Genomic DNA, 7209 nt, shown 5'->3' on the forward strand with positions numbered 1-7209 from the left:
ATAATTTCTCAAACAGTTTTCAATGTGAGAAAAATAAAAAACTAGCATTGTTGCGAATACTTTCAAACCACAATTTGTATGAAAGTCAATCCTAGTTCTAACTGAAAGTCAATACTAAATTTCTAGGGATTTTGTAAATTTTATTATTTTTTCGTTAACAAATATAATAATCTTAAAAATAACATTAATAATATATGAAAATAATAATATTATACCAATCAAAATGTAATTATCTTATTAAACGTATTAATAAATAAAACTATGAATACAACTTTAAATATCTTAAACATTTTTACATGTATAATTCCATTTCCTCCATAATGTTGGTGTCATTAATATGCTGGCAATTTGAAATAATTACTATCGAGGAACTTGCTGGCTTGTGTGTTAGAATAGATTCCAGCAAGAGGAAATCACAAAATATCAAACTGATGACGGGATGTAAATTGATGTAATGCACATTTTCATCCAGAAGTTCTTGATATAGGAATTGTTGCACTTTGTTTTAATTGGTTGAACTTTGTAAGTTTTCTGAAAACTTTTCTTTGTTGTTTCCTTCATCGGTTTTTCATCGGCCAACATCTTCCAAGAATATACCATTCAATGATTTTAATTTTCTGCAAAACAATCGAGTTTTGTGATTTCCATTATGTTTTCATTTCACTTTTTATTTTGACTTACCAATTTGTATTTCTTCCAACTGACCAGGTACTTCGTGATTTCCTCAAGAACGTTGGTGTTACAAAATTGTTGTTATTAAAATACTGGCAATTTTCAGGAACTTGATGACCAGATAATTGGAATAAATTTCCAGCAATTTCAATTCACAAAATAACAAATTAAACCGATGATGCACATTTTCATCCAGAAGTTCTTGATATAGGAATTGTTGCACTTTGTTTTAGTTGGTTGCACTTTGTAAGTTTTCTGAAAACTTTTCTTTGTTGTTTCCTTCATCGGTTTTTCATCGGCCAACATCTTCCAAGAATATACCATTCAATGATTTTAATTTTCTGCAAAACAATCGAGTTTTGTGATTTCCATTATGTTTTCATTTCACTTTTTATTTTGACTTACCAATTTGTATTTCTTCCAACTGACCAGGTACTTCGTGATTTCCTCAAGAACGTTGGTGTTACAAAATTGTTGTTATTAAAATACTGGCAATTTTCAGGAACTTGATGACCAGATAATTGGAATAAATTTCCAGCAATTTCAATTCACAAAATAACAAATTAAACCGATGATGCACATTTTCATCCAGAAGTTCTTGATATAGGAATTGTTGCACTTTGTTTTAGTTGGTTGCACTTTGTAAGTTTTCTGAAAACTTTTCTTTGTTGTTTCCTTCATCGGTTTTTCATCGGCCAACATCTTCCAAGAATATACCATTCAATGATTTTAGTTTTCTGCAAAACAATCGAGTTTTGTGATTTCCATTATGTTTTCATTTCACTTTTTATTTTGACTTACCAATTTGTATTTCTTCCAACTGACCAGGTACTTCGTGATTTCCTCAAGAACGTTGGTGTTACAAAATTGTTGTTATTAAAATACTGGCAATTTTCAGGAACTTGATGACCAGATAATTGGAATAAATTTCCAGCAATTTCAATTCACAAAATAACAAATTAAACCGATGATGCACATTTTCATCCAGAAGTTCTTGATATAGGAATTGTTGCACTTTGTTTTAGTTGGTTGCACTTTGTAAGTTTTCTGAAAACTTTTCTTTGTTGTTTCCTTCATCGGTTTTTCATCGGCCAACATCTTCCAAGAATATACCATTCAATGATTTTAGTTTTCTGCAAAACAATCGAGTTTTGTGATTTCCATTATGTTTTCATTTCACTTTTTATTTTGACTTACCAATTTGTATTTCTTCCAACTGACCAGGTACTTCGTGATTTCCTCAAGAACGTTGGTATTACAAAATTGTTGTTATTAAAATACTGGCAATTTTCAGGAACTTGATGGCCAGATAATTGGAATAAATTTCCAGCAATTTCAATTCACAAAATAACAAATTAAACCGATGATGCGATATAAATTAAACTATCGATGTGATGCGAATTATCATCCAGTAGTTGTTGATATGGAAAAGCATAAATACCAAGTTTTTTTGGTTGCACTTTGATTTATGGAAACTTTCTCTTCTCGATAAGCCACTACCATTTTTCATCGGCCAGCCTCTTAATGTGTCCAAGAATCAGCATCCAAATATTTTAGTTGTCTGCAAAGAGATTTGAGTTTAGTGACTTCCTTCAAGTTTTCATTTCGTGTTTTAGTTTTACTTACCAATTATTATAAGCAATTTCAATTGATTATTAAAAAATTTCCACATTTTTGTATTTCTTCCACGAACTTTGTTGTCCAAAGTAGTATTGAAAACCATGTGGTTTTTTCGTTGCATTTCAGGGTAGTGTTTTGTCAAAGTTTTCTCCAATTATCTTCAACACATTTTCAAAGTTTTCGTCAACATTTTGCCAAATTGGTTGTAATTCGCAAACAATTTGAAGATGAATTGAAGATGAGCTTTTTCAAGTCAAGTTGAATTTATGTTGAAAATGATATTTACCCTCAAACTGAAGAGGTGTTGCATTTGAAAAACGCTCATCCTGTGTTTATTGGGAGGATGAGCGTTTTTCAAATGCAACAACTTTTCAGTTTGAGGGTAAATATAATTTTCAACATAAATTCAACTTGACTTGAAATAGCTCATCTTCAAATTGTTTGCGAATTACTTCCAATTTGCCAAAATGTTGACGAAATCTTTGAAAAGGTGTTGAAGATAATATGAGAAAACTTTGACAAAACACTACCCTAAAATGCAACGAAAAAACCATGTGGTTTTCAATACTTATTTGTGCAACGAAGTTCGTGGTCAATTGCAAGAAATAAAAAAAATGGAAAATTTTAGACAAATAACCAAATAGTTTACAAAAATAGGTAAGTGAAAATAAAAAATGAAATAAAACTTTAAGGAAGTCACTAAATGAATATCTCTTTGCAGAAAACTAAAATTATGGATTCTACGTTCTTGAAAACATTAAAAAGCTGACCAATGAAAAAATGGTGGACAATTAACTGGAACTGCTTCAAATAGTTTATAATAATTGGTACGTCAATATGAAAAATTAAATCAAAATTAAAGAAGTCACTAAATTTAAATCTCTTTGCAGAAAACTAAAATCTTTGGATGCTACATTCTTGCAAACAATAAGAAGCTGACCAATGAAAAATGAGTGGCTTATCGACAAGAAAAAGTTTCCAGAAACATTACAAGTGCAACCAATTAAAATTGTTAAAAACAACAAAATGTTGAAATCAACAACTTCTGGATGAAAATGTGCATCACATCTTCAGTTTAATTCATATGCTATTATCAGTTTAAAATGGATATTTTGTGAATTCCTTCTGCTGAAAATCAATTCTAACACGCGGTCCAGTACGTTCCTAATTTCAAATTGCCCGCATGTTAATAAAAGGAAGGAACCAAAAGGAAGGAAATCGAATTATCAATGCAAAAGTGTTTACTAATAATGTTTAAGATAAAGTTTTGTTGTTTTTTTTTTCTTATTTGTTGATATGTTTAATAAGATTATTATTTATCAATTGGTATTGTAGTGTATTATGTAGTGTAGTGTATTATTATATATTTTATTTTGATGAAAATGAATAAATTATACAAAATTCATAGAATTTTGGCTTTGACTTTCAATTTGAAGTGGGGATATCATTCATACAAATTTAGGTAGAAAAGTATTTGCAACGATGTTAATTTTGAATTTGAACTCGCATCGAAAATTGTTTGACAAATTATTGAGTAGCGATGCATTTCAATTTGAGGATAACACTTGAGATATTATTGCTAATGTGTTGAATTTCACTGTTGAGGGTAATGTCTGTTTTTTGTTGAGAACGCGATTTTCTCAACAATTTCTCAACATGAATATTACCCTAATCCTTTGAAAAAATGTTTGAAAAATTGTTGAAATTTAGCATTTTTCAAACGTTTGTGTTTATTGGGATTATTTTAAAACTGCCCGTTTTTCAAATGTAACAACTTTTCAGTTTGAGGGTAAATATAATTTTCAACATAAATTCAACTTGACTTGAAATAACTCATCTTCAATACATCTTCAAATTGTTTGCGAATTACTTCCAATTTGCCAAAATGTTGACGAAATCTTTGAAAAGGTGTTGAAGATAATATGAGAAAACTTTGACAAAACACTACCCTAAAATGCAACGAAAAAACCATGTGGTTTTCAATACTTATTTGTGCAACGAAGTTCGTGGTCAATTGCAAGAAATGAAAAAAATGGAAAATTTTAGACAAATAACCAAATAGTTTATAAAAATAGGTAAGTGAAGATAAAAAATGAAATAAAACTTTAAGGAAGTCACTAAATGTATATCTCTTTGTAGAAAACTAAAATTATGGATTCTACGTTCTTGAAAACATTAAATAGCTGACTAATGAAAAAATGGTGGACAATTAACTGGAACTGCTTCAAATAGTTTATAATAATTGGTACGTCAATATGAAAAATTAAATCAACACTTTAAAGAAGTCACTAAATTTAAATCTCTTTGCAGAAAACTAAAATCTTTGGATGCTACATTCTTGCAAACAATAAAAAGCTGACCAATGAAAAATGAGTGGCTTATCGACAAGAAAAAGTTTCCAGGAACATTACAAGTGCAACCAATTAAAATTGTTAAAAACAACAAATTGTTGAAATCAACAACTTCTGGATGAAAATGTGCATCACATCGTCAGTTTAATTCATATGCTATTATCAGTTTAAAATGGATATTTTGTGAATTCGTTCTGCTGGAAATCAATTCTAACACGCGGTCCAGTACGTTCCTAATTTTAAATTGCCCGCATGTTAATAAATTTTAATGCTGTTTTATGACACCAAAAGGAAGGAAAACGAATTATCAATGCAAAAGTGTTTACTAATAATGTTTAAGATATTTAAAGTTTTGTTGTTTGTTTTTTTTTTTTGTTCTTATTTGTTCATATGTTTAATAAGATTATTATTTATCAATTGGTATTGTAGTGTATTATGTAGTGTAGTGTATTATTATATGTTTCATTTTGATGAAAATGAATAAATTATACAAAATTCATAGGATTTTGGCTTTGACTTTCAATTTGAAGTGGGGATATCATTCATACAAATTTAGGTTGAAAAGTATTTGCAACGATGTTAATTTTGAATTTGACTCGCATCGAAAATTGTTTGACAAATTATTGAGTAGCGATGCATTTCAATTTGAGGACAACACTTGAGATATTATTGCCAATGTGTTGAATTTCACTGTTGAGGGTAATGTCTGTTTTTTGTTGAGAACGCGATTTTCTCAACAATTTCTCAACTTGAATATTACCCTAATCCTTTGAAAAAATGTTTGAAAAATTGTTGAAATTTAGCATTTTTCAAACGTTTGTGTTTATTGGGTGGGTTTTTATAAGGGCTGTCAGTCGGGATCGATTTTTATAAATCCCGGGATTCGGGATTTCAAAATATAGAATCCCGCGATTTTTTCGAGATCCCGAAATTTTCGCGATTCTTTTAATATTTTAAGCAATAACGATCTACAGCGCCAACAAATTGTTATAATTCAATTTTATTAACAACAAATAAAAAAGAACATAAGAATGAATTAAAAGCCAATTACAAATATCATAAGATGAGTATTAAGTTCGTGTTTAGCCACTAAGAAATTCGAGATTAGCCGCTAAAATCGCCATTGTTGTCATGATTACTTTCCTTTATAATAATCCATTTAAGGAATACAAACTTTATGAAAATTTGCTTTGCAAACTTTATGAAAATTTGCAACAAATGTATATAATTTTATGGCTTTTTTACTGATTTAGTTTTCATTTTAGAGGCTAAACTCGAACTTAGTACTCATCTTTACTCAAGTTGTACTATAAATGTTTATTAAATCAAATGGTCGGCTATGAAATCTAAGGGCCATTTGCACTGAATGAAGACTCCAATTTACTAATCAATAATGCTAAAAAGTCACCAATTGAACAAATTAGAATTAGTTTTTCGAGATCCCGAAAAACCCCGGGATTCAAAATAAAACATCCCGGGATTCGGGATTATCCACGTCCCGAAAATCCCAGGATTTATCCCTGGGGACAGCCCTAAATCATACAACGCCTCCCCTGTTCTGGTTTACCAATTCTCAAAACATAATTTCTCCACGAAAAACGAACTTAGCGCCGTCTTAAAATAAATTGTAAAGGAAATCTTTACTTTCCTTTACAATTTATTTTAAGACGGCACTAAGTTCGTTTTACGTGGAGAAATTATGTTTTGAGAATTCTTTCCTTCATATGCGAAATGAATGCTTTCGATCGACTTGAAAAATCGTTCATTTGGGATATTAAAAATTGGTACCGTCTTTGGTCCATGAATTTTTGTTATTTAAAACACATGGCCCTGCTGATTTGTTTTTACTATAGGTGGGTATTAAGATCGAGTTTAGCCGCATTTGTTCACTAAAGTGAAAACTAAATCGTTAAAAAAAGGCATAAAATTATACATATTTGTTGCAGATTTTATTATAACTTGATGGGGAATAGCGCAAAGCAAGTTTTCACAAAGTTTGTATTCCTTAAAAAGTATTATTAAAGAAAAGTAATAGTGAAAAATGGCGATTTTAGCGGCTAAACTCGAACTTAATACTCACCTTAAGGCCGGTATACACCTCTAGCGAAATTTTCGGTAGCAAAAATTTATTTAAGTCTACAAGAAAAAAACAGGGCTGTGTACATAAATTTTAAACCAGCTAATCGCTTTTAAAAATTGTTAATATATGTTCCAAATATTCCTCAAATAAATTGTTTATTATTTACAGACCTTTTAAAACTTTTACGCACACAATGATTGTAATAAATTAAATGTTTGCTGCCAAAATATGCTTTTGACAACCCTGTTATTTTCATTAGAGGTGCGTACCAGCTTACGAAATTGAACGCTACCGAAAATTTCGTTAGCATAAATAGCAATGCATTTCTTATGGGAATGAAATTTTTCGCTAGAGGTGCATACCGGCCTTTATCAGTAAAATAAAATTTTGTACTTGGTGGTGATTATAAAAATAGCATTACAGTCTGTGAATAGTATTGTTGTATAATTGCCACTACCCTGCTGCTGCTGTATCATGACTTCATTC

General features: G+C 30.0%; 2 long non-coding RNA genes across 2 annotated transcripts; one reads left to right on the top strand and one right to left on the bottom strand.

Annotated features, from left to right (window-relative positions):
- Positions 1 to 119: 119 nt before the first annotated feature.
- LOC142221968 (uncharacterized) lies at positions 120 to 2652 on the bottom strand. The gene is made up of 6 exons (XR_012718233.1): positions 2299 to 2652; positions 1870 to 2233; positions 1474 to 1805; positions 1078 to 1409; positions 682 to 1013; positions 120 to 617 (listed from the first exon to the last, which is right to left on the bottom strand). It is a non-coding gene; the product is annotated as an uncharacterized LOC142221968 (long non-coding RNA).
- Positions 2653 to 4098: 1446 nt separating this feature from the next.
- On the top strand, positions 4099 to 5045 carry LOC142221969 (uncharacterized). Its single transcript, XR_012718234.1, has 3 exons — positions 4099 to 4367; positions 4432 to 4537; positions 4603 to 5045. It is a non-coding gene; the product is annotated as an uncharacterized LOC142221969 (long non-coding RNA).
- The last annotated feature ends 2164 nt before the right edge of the window (positions 5046 to 7209 follow it).

Source organism: Haematobia irritans, chromosome 1, assembly GCF_050003625.1.
Source record: "Haematobia irritans isolate KBUSLIRL chromosome 1, ASM5000362v1, whole genome shotgun sequence".
Classification (NCBI taxonomy): domain Eukaryota; kingdom Metazoa; phylum Arthropoda; class Insecta; order Diptera; family Muscidae; genus Haematobia; species Haematobia irritans.